The 16,392-nt window shown below is 35.1% G+C and overlaps 1 long non-coding RNA gene and 1 pseudogene across 1 annotated transcript in view; one reads left to right on the top strand and one right to left on the bottom strand.

Moving 5' to 3' along the window:
- Window positions 1–234: 234 nt before the first annotated feature.
- LOC103968078 overlaps window positions 235–16,392 on the bottom strand; it is a 90,980-nt pseudogene continuing 74,822 nt past the window's right edge.
- The window catches only part of LOC125470851, a 1,068-nt gene continuing 646 nt past the window's right edge, over window positions 15,971–16,392 (top strand). Inside the window, exons 1-2 of the long non-coding RNA XR_007253217.1 lie at window positions 15,971–16,080; window positions 16,233–16,301. This is a non-coding gene — a long non-coding RNA (uncharacterized LOC125470851). The remainder of the gene's footprint in view (window positions 16,081–16,232; window positions 16,302–16,392) is intronic.

Genomic DNA, 16,392 nt, shown 5'->3' with positions numbered 1-16,392 from the left:
GCTTGCATACTCTGCCAATTCCTTCTACCATGAGGTTGATCGGCCGCTGCTACTCCGCAAGAAAGAGTTGATTAGACAAATTGTGGTTGTTAAAACATAGGTCCGTTTTTAGCAGGGTGCAGATTAAGCCAAAACACAATTTTTTTCGGAGTTACCAAACGAGGAGAGGTAGGAGCGTAAACGAAAATACTCATCATTACAGTCACCTTGCTTCCCACTCAAACTCGAGCATTGTAACGAAACAAGCTAGCTGAATTTTGCACGACTTGTTCACTTCTTTGCATGTTCATACAAACTTTTGAGCCACGAATGGGCGGGCTTATTCACAAAAGCAAATATTTCTAAAACTTAAAGTACTTCTTGAGCACATCTTGTAGGACGGCCCAGATTCCAACAGAGCCACAATTTTGTAATGTCAAGGTAGCCTGCCTCACGATCAAGTTTTCAGATTTTAAATAGCTATCTGCAAACCTCTGCTTAAGAGGTTCCATTTCATCCACGGCAGTTTCTAGATTCGCCGTTGCCTCAGCTCGTTCCGTCTTTACTTGCGCCAGTTGGGCTTTAACTCGGGCCAGTTCAGCCTCAAGTTCTGTAACCTTGGCATCATAATTGGCCACAACGTCTTTTCTCTCTTGGCATATCTGCATGGCCAGTCCCATTTTAGCTTTTATCTCTTCGTGTTCGACTGGAAAATGTTCAGCTTGGGCAAGCTCTTTTGCTGCAGCCACGTACTTCGGCATTTCACCCTCCAAAGACGAAAGAAGATCCTTGAACATGGAAGTGATCGTTGAATGGATCATCCCTTGTTCAGTCAAGAGTTTCAAGGCTGCTTTGAACTCCTCATATGCCCCATTCATGCTGAGAGTGTCTAGGCTGCTCCTTGCATAGCGGCTCACAGTGTCTAATGCAGCCAAGGCCTCTACTGATGGTTCTCTGGCTGAAGTGGACTTCAATAGATCCTCTGCAGCAGAAAGTCTTCTCAGAGTTCGATCAACTGCTGGAGAAGCAGGGCCATCCAGGCCATCATTTTGCATTTCTCTGCTTGCTGTAACATGGCCGACATTAGACGCCATGGACTCTAAGGTTTCTTGGGCAGCCTGCATCAGAGTCCAGAGATCAGTAGGAAGATTAAATTTAAAAAAAATGAATGTCATGGACTCTAAGGTTTCTTGGGCAGCCTGCATCAGAGTCCAGAGATCAGTACGAAGATTAAATTTAAAAAAAATGAATGTGGGCTCGGTCGGATTCTTACGTCTTCTCGTGGAGTTGGCTCTGCCTGGCAAATAGAGGTTGGAAAAGAAATATTTACAGGAGCACTTACTTGATTTGCTGCGTGAGCCCTCTTAGGAGCTTTATCAGAGTGCTCCAACCCAAGGTACTGCTCCCATGCACCATAAACACCTCTTCTCTGAAGAAAACAAAATTTCAAATGTTGGAAGTTAAAAAAGAAATCCACCTTGGCAATACCCATAAACATGATTTAGATTGGCCTGCATACATAATATAAAAGAAAGGGGGACATGAGTTGCGATAGACCGTAGATACACCTGAAATTGTCTGGAAACAATATCAGAATCCTGTAGGTACTCTGGACGACCAAGTGACAAGAATGCAAACTTCCACTGCACAACAAATGGGAAAATCGACAAGGAAGCAAAATAAAAGATCATTTATACTAGCGAAGGAACACTCTTTTCCTCTAGTGACCCCATCCCAATGAATATAAGCCATGGGTCAAATACCTTTGAGAACTCCTCATCCGGGACTTGCAATTTCTTTTGTATCCTTTTTTTAACTTCAGCTAAAGTTTCCCCTCCATGGATAACCAAGACGAAAGGTTTCCCAAAATTTTTTACTTGCTGTAAAATGTACAAATAATAAGAATATAAGACTGATTTGAAAAATCAACAGTATTTGGGTGAAACCTCTAACAGTAGTCAAATAGTTAACTTCTACCGTCTGGTTCAATACAGTGACTTTCGTGAAGTGGTAAGCATGAATCAAGATATCATCGAGACCCAAGTTTTTCTCTTCTTCTGGAATCTGATACACAAGAAAGAAAATAAAAAAGACAGCTGCATGAAGAACAGAGGTACAATATGAATCCAATTCAATCCTGTACAATGGAAGGGATGTTAATCCAGAACTGGAAAACAAAAAAACAACAACCAAGCCTTATACACTAAGCAGGGTCGGCTGGGAAAGGGAAAATAAACAAAATTACAAATCTTGCCCATAAAACTTTATAATTTTTTTTCAACAGAATAAAACTTAGAAACTCTTCAAAATAAAACTAAATAAAGAAGAGGCAAAAGGACTTGCCTCCTCTCCACGAATAGTCCAGTACTGGTCATTAATATTCTCAAATTTCTCACTGTTTGGGAAGATCTGAAATAGAACACAAGGAATTATGAGTGCTACATCAGTCCTATACAGTAGAAGGGATTCCGATACAATAAGATCCTTATGGAAAATATGTAAAACCATCATGATTCCAATCAGCATCACAAATGGGCCAGGCTACAATCACTTAAGACCAGAAAAAAAATAGTTAACATGCTGATACATCAGACATACCAGTAGTAATTACCTTGTAGATCTTGTGATCGAAAATCTCAAGCAGTCGGAGTTCTGCATTTGGATGAGACAGCTCTACCTGTTTAGGTACACCATAATTTGAGAAACACCTGTTATAAGAAACTGTTTAAGAGGGCGGTGGTAACAATTTCTACCAATTTTGTCAAGTTATGATCACCACTGTAAGTTGAGTGTAACCATTATTGGCAACTATAAAAGACAGAAAGTACAAAAACCAGTAGAAGGGAGGGAAAAGACTAGTTTTCAATTAAAGGTCACATATTTTTACAAGCTCTGCAGTGCTAAAGTAATGTATCATAGCATCATTAGCATTCCTGAACAAACAATGAAAAACTAAAAACACACAGAGGACTTCTCATACGATTGGCAGAAACTTTTAGATGGGAAGTGATGGATAATACATGGAATGCATAGATAGAGAGAAACTTCACCTTCGTTTTAAGTACATTAATCACATCCCCAGCAGTGCTCTGTTTGGGCAATATAATACTGTAAATCCCCACCTGTAAACAAACTACACAAGATTATGATGTGCACAATCGTCCATAAACATAAGATGCCGACCAAATATTCACACGGACCTCATCTTTTGTAGCATGATGAAAAGCAATTTTTAGAGTTTTTAGGCTTAGCCTTTCCAATTCTGGCAGGGGAATGTCCAAGACTTCATAGTACAAAATATCAGAGCTCTATAGAAGGAAAGGCATAATTAGCACCTCCGGGCCACGAAACAGGACGCTTACGAAAGTGAGAGTAAAACAACAGAGGAAGCTCAGTACGATGCCACTTACTTGGTTGTAATGAGTTAACATTTCTGTTAAATGCTCTACTCCCTGATATTTTATTGGTTCGGGCTTAGGATGTTGAGAATAGCAGTTATGTGCAGTGAGTCTGATTTTGGTGGGATTCTCCAAACCAATGTGGTGAGCTAATTTCTCCACCACATCATCATAAGTGTGTAGCTTTGACCTAGAAAACAACAAATTAAAAAAAAAACAGTTATAGCATTAGCACCAAATAATAAAACAATGATGGACAGTCCAACTATGAGGGACAATGATTAAGTACTAACAATTCCAAACAAAAATCCTCCTCCATCGGTTTCTCCAAAGAATGGAAATGAACAACCTGTATATCATCAAATCATTCAATATCGTCAGGTTTAACATTTAATACAATTAAAAAAAAAAAAAAACACTGACAACAAAGTAAAAGGAGGTGAAAAACCACTAATGGAACAATGAAATCTAATTTAAACTAAAACAAAAAAAGAAAAAAAAAAAATTCCGCAGCCTGTACCCGGCGATTGAGCACATAGTCCAAAAATGAAGGAACATCAGGGTATTTACATCCTTCGTCTATTTCAAGCGGAGTAGATTTCTGAAAGCATATAATGTCCCCATCTCCAATCTGGAAAAACAAAGCAACAGATTAACTACCCACAAACCTATTAAAGCGTAAAACTTAAATATTATAGCAGACACATCTTTACAACATGCCAAGCATGCAATATAGCAACAATTACCAGGCTCGACCGAAATGAGAACATCTTATCAAGGTGTTCGCACATGACAACAGGCTCAAACTTTACTTCCTGAATGTAGGACAAACACATACATTAGTTTTTGTATAAGAATGGTACAGCGAAGCATGCATCAAATTATGAACTTACTTATACATTCTACATGTACGTATATATATTAAGTTAAAGACACAGCTGATGCTACAAAATTAATGTGAAACAACCTCATAAATTTCAAGTTCTTCATCAAGGGGAAAACCAGCAAATTGATTCAACTTTGCTAAAATATCTACTGGCTTTGAAGATTTCTTCACGAAAAGCCTGCCAACAAAACTGGAAACAGAAAAGAAACTTAAATCAGCAAACATAAGTCAAAAGAGAACTACTCGGCTGAGCAGAAAGAGCCATACCGTAGTTCTTGTTTCTCAGGTTCATAAAGCTTAAAAAAAAGCAGGATATCTTCGTTGGTTTTTTCAGGAGGAGGAATAGGACGTAGATTCTGGAGAGTTTATACAAGCAAGAAAATGTAAGAAATGATGTCTTTCATAAAGCAATTGGAACCACAAATGCCTCAAAACACAGGTCATAACAAGAATATAGTAAGACTGGATTACCGGCCCAAATTCTACTTCCAAAAACAACTTTAGCTCCTTATTGTGCATTATATTTGATACCATTCTCCATTGTCCAACCTGTAAAACACAAGGGGTCATCATTAGCTCTTCTTGGCACCGATGTACAGCTTAAACACTATCAATCATTTCAAAATCTGAGAGCAAATGTTTATCACTGCCCATCAACCTTTTCTGTACTATAATAACTTCATTTAAAACGCCTCGTCCAATACTGGAAGCATAATGAGCATCGGAATATGCATTAAGAACTTTTTAAAATCCAATTTTGCAAGAAAAATTGACAGTTATTATAACTGTACATCATTAGTTCATAAACTTGAAAACTTTAGTGTTGGACATAAGCGTACATCATTAGTTCATAAACTTGAAATGTTCAAAGTCGGACGCAGCAAAGCAAAAATTCAGACAAAATGAGAATTATGAATTATGAAGGAACAAGGAGCAGTGCCTCCGAGTTTAAGGGGGCTTAATCAGTGAAGTACATACTGATTGTAATACATCCAAGTTCATGAATTACGAAAGGAACAAGGAGCAGTGGCTTAATCAGTGAAGTACATACTGATTGCGATTCTTCCTGAGGTGTCAATGGTCGACTGGGGCGATATGTGTTGTTTTGTCTCTTGGCCCAAATCCAGAAACGCTGAAACTGCACTGGTATGCCAAACTCTTTTGCAACCTCCTCCTGTGAGCCATTTCCAAATTAGAAATTCTAATAATTAATAAAGCAGAATTCATAATTTTTTTTCCCTCAAAAGTCAGCCTGTACTAGTGTACCTTGAAAAGATTAAAGGGCATTTGTTTGTGAATACGGAATTTACGAACTTTGTCATGATCAACAAGGTCAAAATATATATCCCTTCCAATTTGTTCTGCCAGGTCCTTATCTCGAGCAACCTAAACATACCACTAAACACCGAATGACTGTACTAGCTCATCCGAACAAGCTATGGTGAAAACAGGATACTAGAAAGCTTTACCTTTATAATAGTGTAGTGGAGTGCTTCGTCCTCTTGCTGCTGGAAAGACGAACAGAATCAGAGCTCTGATCGACAAAAAACCTAACCCTAACCCAGTAACTCTAATCTACTGAATCATAACCCTAGCAAATCAACTACTGTAAACAGGTGAATTTTCAAAATTCAAGCAGGCTTGAAAATGCCGGGTAGAACAAGGAACCCTGGGCGATCAAAAACGAAGAATGAAGCAGAAATTTAATGAAAAAACGAGACAGAAAAAGTAGAGGAGTCGGTACGTACATCTGACGTTGCAGGAGTAATGATCGCCATTGCTGTCGAGCAGTAAGCAGTCGTATCAGTGGAGCTGAGAGACGAGTGAAACAGTGAAAGAGAAGGACAGCGAGAGAGAAGGAGTGTTAGTGGAGTCTTTGTCAAAATCAATTGTATTAGGATTTGACGTTGTAATCTCGTTATGAAGTTTCTCTCACTCTTAGAATGAGATACTTACTTGTAATCCAAGTAAATACATTGTATAAATATAAGCATTTGTATTTTTAGCATCCCTCACTCTTAGGGTTGGCTTGGAATTGATGTGTTTTGAAAAAAAACTGCTTTTATTGTGCTGTGAGAATAAGCAGCTGTGAAATAAAACAGCAGAATGTTTGGTAAACTTTTTTGTAAAAGTGCTTTTGAAAAAAAAAAAAAAAAAGCAGTATTATAGTATTTGGTAAACTTTTATGTAAAACAAATGTGAAAAGAAACCGGTTTTTCAAAGCTGGGTTTTGCAGCTTCTTGTTTTTGGCTTTTTTTCACCCAAAACTGTGAAAAAAAGCTGAAGCTGAATGTTTACCAAACACAAAAATAGCTCCCAGCTTTTTTTAGAATCACCGCGTTCGAAAGACCTTTTGTATAACCAGCACTACCCAACTCTTAAAATGTTTTGAACATGTTTAAAAATAGAGAAAATAATATTTAATAAATAACTGGTTGAATTACATTATTTGTAGCTTATTGTGAGGTACTAATTAAAAAAAAACTGTACAAAAAAATTAAATATTAAAAAACACTGTTTATATGACGAAAATACCCCTACATTATTTCGGTTCCTTTTGAACTTTTTTGTTTGGGGGCAATTTTGTCCAAAACTTTTTGATAAAGCCTATGACCCCAAAAGGTTAGGTACTAATTAAAAAAAAACCTGTACATAAATAATTAATTATTAAAAAACACTGTTTATATGACAAAATACCCTTGCATTATTTAATGCATTATTTTGTATTACTTTTGTACTTTTTTGTTTGAAGGCATTTTTGTCCAAATATTTTTGGTGAAGCCCGTGACCCCAAAAGGGGTTGTTGGCTTTATATATAAAGATATGCATTTTTATATGGTATCATGGTGCCCCCCTCTACGACATCTTCTTTCCATGGCCTCTGCAACCGCTTCGTCCTCATCCTCTGTTTCGTTTCTCTCTGTTGGACCAATGTGTCAACTGTATTTCAATGAGGAAATTAAAATTATAAGTAATTTTAAAATGACGGAAATTGAAATGATGAAATTTTATATTTCAGAATTTATGAATTTCTTTTCTAATTATGAATTTCCTTATTTGATTAACCTAAAAAACAATGGAATTTGAATAAGTAATTTTTATTTTTAAACTTTCACTTTTTAAGAAAAATTACACTTAGAGAATAATTTCAATACTTAATTATATATTGAGATTACACCTTATTGGTCAAATTTCATTTGGTCCGGTTTCATAAATAGTGTCTTACATTATTTCTGAAATTGAACGAACATAACTCACACTATTTATGAAAATGAGCAAAATAAGCACTATTTATAAAACTATAACAAAATAACGAACATTATTCTTGAAACTAAACCAAAATAAACCATAATATTTTTGGAATTATAGCAAAATTGTCCACACTATTTTTGGAAGGGAACAAAATAAAAATTATTTCTGGAATTATAGTAAAATAACTCACACTATTTCTGGAACTACAGCAAAATAACCATACTTTCTGGAACTATAGCAAAATAACTCACACTATTTTTTAACCTAAACGAAAATAATTCACATTGTTTATGAAACTACACTAAAATAACTCACACTATTTATGAAAGGCTTTTTATAACCCCATAAAATGTTGAATGCACTTCACATTAAAATATAATATTAAATGACTTATTTACCCCACTATGCAATGACAATTTTGACCTTATTAGGTTTTTAAAATAAAAATAAATAAAATTCTAAATACATTTTGAAGTCATTTGGCAAACTAAATGTTCAGATGATTTGAAAATTTTCGACAAATTAAACGTTCAGATGGTTAGATTCAGTTCCTAAAAATTAAAAATAAGTGTTATAAAATTTGAGAAATGTGGGGACGATCATCCCACTGATTCCTTGATCAGGTTGCTCTTATTTTCTTCGTGGTTTTTATTATCAAAGAGGCTTGATGGAGTTGCTAGTTGTTCAGTGAAACTCTTGTTGCTTGTGGGAGAGGTAAAGAAGGCTGTTTTGTCGGACATGATGACTTTTGACAATTCTTAGGGGGGTTGGGGTAGAAGTAGTTTGGGAGTGGTGAGGTTTTTGTGCCCTCTGGGCTTCAATTTCATCAGAGCTTAGGGATCTATTATTCTCTTCTGGTTTGCTCACTTGAAGGCTGCTATAAGATGACTTTGGTGGCTATAGTTTTTCATCGTAGTCCTCTTGTAATCTGTTGGTCTTTGTTTTCTTTGTATTCCTTAAGAACTTGTTCCTTTAAGAGAATAAGTAAAGATGCTCTTTGCCCACATCATTTTCATCTGAAGTCATACTTCTTTCTCAGTGTTTGGAAGTAATGGATATCAATGTTTTCCAAGTGCTTCACACTGCAGAAATGAAGTTCGTGAAAGTCAAAACAAAAATTGTGTACCACGAAGTTAAACCTAGCAATGAAACCATTGCTGATGTTACCCTACTTAACGAAGTTAGACATCTATCGATGCAAACTATACTAAGATGATTTCAAATCATCATTTTGAAATCATTCAGCAAACTAAATGTTCAGATGATTTGAAATCATTCGGCAAATTAAACGTTCAAATGGTTAGATTCAGTCCCTGAAAATTAACAATGAGTGTTATAAGATTTGAGAAATGTAGGGGTGTATGTACAAAATATAAGGTGTATATTGAGAATGTGGGGTGTGGGTATTATAAGAAAGTATGTGGGGTGTGTTAAGATAATTTTTAAGTGAAAAAACAAATCTGGGATGTATTAAGTATGTGGGGTTTATTCAACAATTTGTGGAGTGTTAATATAATAAGACTTTATGAAATAACCAAAATAACTCATATTATTTTTGAAACTACAACAAAATTACACACTATTTTTTACATTGAACCAAAATAATTCACATTATTTTTGAAACTGAATCAATATAACCCACATTACACCAAAATAACCTACATTATTTCTGCAACTGAACTAAATAATCCATATTATTTTTGGAAGTGAACAAAAAAAAATCCACATTTTTTTTTAGAAGTGAACAAAATAAACATTATTTCTAAAAACATAACAAAATAATTCACACTATTTAAGAAATAGATATAGTATTCATGTTCAATTCTAAAAATATTAATTATTTAATTTACAAAATAATGATAGTAACTTGTTAGGAATAGTTAGTAATGCGAATGGGAGGCCAAGGAACATTGGAACCATATCAAAGAGATTTGCGGAGTTGACCTGACACAAAAGGGCGAAGTGAAAGCTATTGTCACATCTGTCATTGGAAGTTATAGATCTTAAATGGTAAATTTGTACGAGCATAACATAGAGTCCATAAACAAGGCCCCACTGCAAGGCCAGAGGAAAAGTCACTTGAGTAAGCGATATGATATATTGAGTTGGTGGTATGTCATTTCTTACATTTAGTAGTTATGCATGTAATTGTTAACTGTAAGTGATCTATATTATAGACTGGCTTTGGTTTAAAATTTTAAAAAGGGAAACATTGCTCCAATAGCTTTGAAGTGATGCAACACTTTTGGATAAAAGTGCGGCGTATGTAAAAGTTTTCCAATTGTCAAATAAGAAATGGTTGCTTGCAACCCTAATAGTCTTTTGTGTTAGAAATGGTTGGAATTGATCATGTGGTTGCAAATTGCAGGAAGTACCTGCACTTCATAGTTCTTTTGCATAAAACTTGTGTTGTTGTCATTTAATTTGCTATGCTTTTTGGCTACAGTTGAGTTTGTAAATTATCTCTGGAAGACATCACTGAAGTTAATCATTTGAATACTTTTCAACTATTGAGTTATTACAATATAAGTAAATTGTAGTAATAGTCCTTTAACTTTAATCAAATTGGAGCAATGATCCCTCAACTAAAAATTCATCACCATTGGTCCTCTCAACTTATCAAAAGGTGTAGCTATAGTCATTTTCATCAATTTCGTCAAAATTTTATCAAAATAAGTTATGTTAGAATAACCATTTATATAATAAGGGTCCCTCAACTCATCAAAGTGTGTAATTATGGTCATTTTCGTCAATTATGTCAAATTTTTTGTCAAAGCGAGTTATGTTGGAAGGACCATTGCTACAATTGGATTAGAGTTAAGAGACCATTTCTCGAGTTGAATTAAAGTTGAGAGACCAATGGTAATGAATTTTTAGTTGAGGGACCATAGCTGCACGTTTTAATGAGTTAAAGAACCAATGATAATGGATTTTTAGTTGAGGGACCATTGCTCTAATTGAGTTAAAGTTAAGGGATCATAACTACAATTTACTCTTACGATATATGTTTTTGTTTTTGTTGGGTCAAAGGTGACTAAATATTTGGAAGAAAAAACATAGCAATTTTTATTCCTAAAGAATGTTAAACACGACCTGTAAATAAAAAAAGTTCATAAAAACAAAAAAAAACATAGCAATTTTTGTTCATAAAGAATGTTAAACACGACCTGTAGATAAAAAAGTTAAAAAAAAAACTAGGGCAGTTAGGATCTAGTGAATGATTATTTTGTTCTAGTTATTTTCAAGAACAAAAGTGGGTTGCCTGCTTTAAAGCGAATATTAAAATAATATTATCAAATTGGGAATAAAAATTGTGTAACGATATGGGTTTTTAATTGGTGAAATGGTTGCAACGTTTGATTTAGAAAAAAAAAATTGAAAATTAAATTAGTTTTGGTTTTATTTGACTCTTTGAGCTCGATGGCAATTTCATAAATATTATGAAGTTGTGTTAACAGATTTTGGTTGACTCCTGTTTAGGGGCAAAGTTGAAAAATAGATTTGATGTTATATGTTGGGCTTTGCTTCAGCCCATGGGACTTATTGTTTTAGCATGTTGTATGTTACTTTGGTCATTTTCACTAAATCTAAAACACTTTTCATTAAATAAAAGTTTTGCATGGTTTTTTGTTAAGAAAAAAGTTTGTCCAAGTTCTTTTCATTAAAATTCTCAAAAAATTAATATTGTAATCTCATTATAATTGTATTTCTTATATAGGATGAGATTCTTACTCTGCCCAATGCAAAAAAAAAAAAAAAAAAAGCACAATGGGTCTTTGAAATAGTTCAAATCACTTTGATAATGAAATCAGTAGGTCTGCGGTTCAGAGTCTGTATAACCCTAAAATCTAAAATGTACACCAAGCCTAAATTTAAACATTTGTGCTACGAATAAATTCATTCAGAACATATTTTTAATAGAGAGTAGCGGCAGGGCACAAATATCGGTTTTCAAAAATGACCGGTTAAGTATCCGAAATGTTGCCACTTAGTACTATAATCTAATGATATTCCTCTTCACTTGTAAGTGAGAGGTCTTAGGTTCGAATCTCGTGGATGACGAATTCGATACCAAATTAGGTTGCCCATTGTGTGGCTTAGTCGAATTCCCTTTTCCCTTAGTGTAAAATATATCGTTTGTACTAAAAAAATTATTTGTTCAAAAATAAAAAAAAATATCCAAAACGTTTTTTTTTTTCGGTAATAAAAATCTATGTTTTGATTTGGTCACAAAATAAACTTCTGTTCTCACACAAACAATCACACAATCACTGGGAGAGGGAGAGGGAATGAGAGAGTTGCAGATGGAGAAAGTTGGGTGAATGAGACGAAAACTGAAACTTTAAAATCCTTTTCTTTTATTTTGATTTGTTGGGACCATGATTTTTTGAGGTCAAGACACATACTATTTTCGGTGGCAAAGAAAGAATGGGATGTCCATAGCTCTGAAGTCTAGGCAATCGAACTAGTCAGGCTTCTTAGTTAGAATCAGAGTAAGCTATTCCAAAGGAATGACTAGTAAGAGGAGTATTCAGACAGTCATTCCGCAATCTGTATTAATTGTTTCCATAGCAAATATATTTTCAATTCAATCAAGTCTGCCCAAATGCTTGTATTACATCATAATTTAAGGGAAATAAAGATCAGCAAAGCATAAAAGTTGCAACTTCCTAAAAAACTCATCATAATCTAAATGGACTTAACTAATGTCTCGTATGATGTAATCATTATTCAATCAAATGAGAATAATAGTTTTTCCCGACACTTCATTTCCTTTCATTCCGGAAGAGTTGGCTTTGCCTGGCTCAGAGGTTGGTAAAGATAGATTTACGGCCGGAATTTCACCTACCTTGCCTGCATTCCCGGCAGGTCCTTGGGGCTGAGAACTCCCCGTGATCGCTGGAACGGCATCGGTAGAGATTGGAACGGGATAGGGCACTTGTCCCCCCTTGCGACCCTCTTTTCTCCTTTTGCTGGGTACAGCAGCACTTGCTTCAGTTACTGCATAAGCCCTCTTCGGAGCTTTATCAGAGTGCTCCAACCCGAGGTACTGCTCCCATGGAGGCAATGATTCACTTCTCTGGGGAAAACAAAATTCAAATGTTAGAATTTAAAAGAAAAATCACCCACGCAAGACATCATATCGCACCGGAAGCTATTAACAGATGAAACTAAGGAAACGTGGATGTATCCTATCGAGAAGGACCTAGAAACTCAAGGAGAAGAGAAAACAAGGAAAGATACGAAAACTCTCTGAATTTGTAGCCGAAAATATGATGATCTGAATTCAAGGCTACAAAAATGAAATCGATCCCCCAGAATTCAAGGTTGCAAAGTAGACGGGCTCTAACGTGAGGGGCTGAATTGGCTAATGATGAGTCGACATTATAATATATATTTTACCCTCATCTATTTTGTGTGAACTTTGATACTTTGTTATATATTTTTAATGCAGGACATTCAACTTCCTTTGGAGCAAAACATGATGAAACGGAGGAATTTTGAAGTCATTCAAATTGGAGGACGTTCATGTGTCTGTTAACTTGTTCGTATCAAAGTTTTATAATTTTCTACCAAGCGGTTTATTTATGGCGATGAAAGAAAGGAGCAGCATGCATTGCTGTCAAACTGACGTTTCGGGCTTATTTGGGCTTTTTGACGTCCAAGATGATGTCTTTTGGGTTTGAGACCTTCTGTAATTATATTCGGGACATCTTAAGCTTTAATTCAAGTCATTTTGGACCTGTTTTGGAGCCCTGGAAGTCCAAACACGTGGCTGATTTGTGGTTGGGCAGATTTCCCATATTTGATTAGGATTATGTTTCTTAAATTATTTTAATTTATTTGGTTAGTATTATTCTAAGACCTTTTCTAGGTAGGGTTTATTTTCTAGTAGTATAAATAAGGCTTTTTCAGCCATTAGGGTTTTTAAAAAAAAAAGAAAAAAAAAGAGGGAAAGACAGAGTGGGGTAAAGAGGAGAGAACACATGCACTACTTAGAGAGCTTTTGGATTCAAGTTTATTTTCAAGGTGTTTTCTATACTTATGTTTAATAATATATTTTGTTTATGATTGTTAGTAACTAATTTCCGTTTGCTAGGGATAGGCCACGAGCCTTACCAAGAATATGTAATTTTTATTCAATTTACTTATGATATTATGCATGCAGGTTTGAATTATTAATCATCGGTTTAAATTATCTAATTGTCTTAATGCTTAACTACCATTAGGATCTTTAGAAAAGTAATTTGATGCAATTTTGGTCGGAGGTCGGTCCCTGAAATTGACGAAGGCTTCTTGTGGTTAATATGTGCAAGTTCACTTAAGATAAATACCACGTCTTAAGGGTTGTATGGTTTTTCAAAAGGTTTCACAAAGCTTAATGAGTCGTGCATGTTTAGATTTCTATGGTTGCATGTTTGATATACGCTCTATGTTGGGGGTCCAAGTAGTCATATATTAGGAAAATCTAACCTTCAAAATATGCACATGTAATTCATAAGTAATTGGAAAAACTACATAGGATTGTTAAGGTAATAGCGAACTTTAGGCTTTTACAATTTAATTTTAAAAACCGTTTTCTTTTAGTTTATTTTATGTTGTCACTTTATTTAATTATTTTCTATTAAATTCGTTTTTATTATTTGAAATCACAAAATCAACATTTTCTCAAACTTTGTTTTAAGTAATTCATTAAGATTTGGTTTGATATAAATTATTCATTCAATCCTTGTGAAGAACAACCTTGCTAGAGCTATCTATACTACAATCACAAGTATTTAAAGTGTTTTTATCCCTACTTTTGCAGGTGGTAAAAATCTCTATCAGCTAATTTTCAAAAGTTTACCAAAAAATTCCTACATTCATTCTATGTACTCTAATCCCAACTTGCTTCTTCATTGAATACTACATCTCTGGATATAATCACCTTTCCAGATTCAATGTTATACAACCTGTAACCTTTCTCACACCTTGTGCTAGATAAGTCAAGCTTTTGCCTCTATTGCATAGCACAGAGAACCAAACACCCTTAAATGCTTAATTCCTAGCTTTCTTCCACTATAGGCTTCAAATGGAGTTTTCTTGTCCAAAGCCTTAGTTAGACACTTATTCAGGACATATACTGCAGTGTTAACTGCCTCAGCCCAAAACTCCAGTGGTATCTTTTTCTCAAACATCATACACTTAGCCATCTCCACAATGGTCCTGTTCTTCCTTTCAGCCACTCCATTCTGCTGTGGTGAGTATGCCATAATGAGTTGCCTTTCCATTCCCATTTCTTCACAGAACCTGTTGAACTCAATGGATGTATACTCTCATTCTTTATCATTACTCAGTTTCTTCAACTTACACCCACTTTGAAGTTCAACAGTAGCCTTAAACTTCTTAAAAACATTGAACACCTCATAATTGTATCTCAGAAAGTAAACCCAACACATCCGAGTACAATCATCTATAAAAGTGAGGAAGTACCTATTTCCAGCCTTTGTAATAGTTTGCAATGGTCCACAAACATCAGTGTGTACCAACACCAGTGGAATAGTAGCCTTACTTGTTGTCTCTCTTGGAAAAGAATCTCTGCAATGTTTCCCAAGAATTCACCCCTTACACACTTCATTGGTGTTCTTAATTTCTAGCAATCCAAGCACCATTTCTTTCTCCTGCAGTAGCTTCAAACTATTGACATTCAAATGCCCCATTCTTCTATGCTAGATCAAAGTTGACTTACTCACACTTGCTTTTAATGCAAAATGCAAATCTGTGTGAAGTTTCAAAGGAAAACTTCTGTTTCCTCTCATTGGCACCTTAGCAACCAAGTTAGAAAGAGAGCAGTCATCATAAATTTCAGCCTTATTATCTCCAAAAATCAAAAAGTATCCATGCTCCATCATCTGCCCTACACTTAATAGATTCTCCTTAAGACCTGAGACAAGCATTACTTCTTGGATATATACCTCATTCCCATCTTAGTGTCCACCACCAAACTTCCTTTTCCAATAACATCAACCAATTATCTAGTTCCCATTTCTACTTTTGCAGTTATGCTTCTGTCGATATCAACTAGCACATCTTCTTTGTCAGTCATGTGGTTACTACAACCACTATCCACATACCATACATCTTCAATAGACTTTTTGTCAACTGCATTATTTACATAGAACATGGTTGGTGTGGGAAGAACCTGAGTTGCAAAATTTAGCTGCTGAACACCTTAAGCACCTTTCTTATTATTGCAGTCCCTTGCAATATGACCAATTTTTCCACAACAATGACACTTGGCTCATTCTAGGGGTTGCTATTCTTGTTATGACCTGTGTTTTGAGGCTTATTGTGGTTCCAATTGCTTTATGAAAGATATCATTTCTTACATGTTCTTGCTTGTATAAACTCTCCAGAATCTACGTCCTATTCCTCCTCCTGAAAAAACCAAGGAAGATATCCTGCTTTTTTTAAAGTTTTGTTGGCAGGCTTTTCGTGAAGAGTTCTTCAAAGCCAGTAGATATTTTAGCAAAGTTGAATCAATTTGCTGGTTTTCCCCTTGATGAAGAACTTGAAATTTATGAGGTTGTTTCACATTAATTTTGTAGCATCAGCTGTGTCCTTAACTTAATATATATACGTACATGTAGAATGTATATGTAAGTTTATAACTTGATGCATGCTTCGCTGTACCATTCTTCTACAAAAACTAATGTACGTGTTTGTCCTACATTCAGGAAATAAAGTTTGAGCCTGTTGTCATGTGCGAACACCTTGATAAGATGTTCTCGTTTCGGTCGAGCCTGGTAATTGTTGCTATATTGCATGCTAGGCATGTTGTAAAGATGTGTCTGCTATAAGATTTAAGTTTTACGCTTTTATAGGTTTGTGGGTAGT

Source organism: the organism of the source record quoted next, unplaced genomic scaffold (assembly GCF_019419815.1).
Source record: "Pyrus x bretschneideri cultivar Hongxiangsu unplaced genomic scaffold, Pyrus_bretschneideri_v1 Contig53, whole genome shotgun sequence".
NCBI lineage: Eukaryota > Viridiplantae > Streptophyta > Magnoliopsida > Rosales > Rosaceae > Pyrus > Pyrus x bretschneideri.
This window is presented reverse-complemented; position numbering and strand designations above follow the sequence as displayed.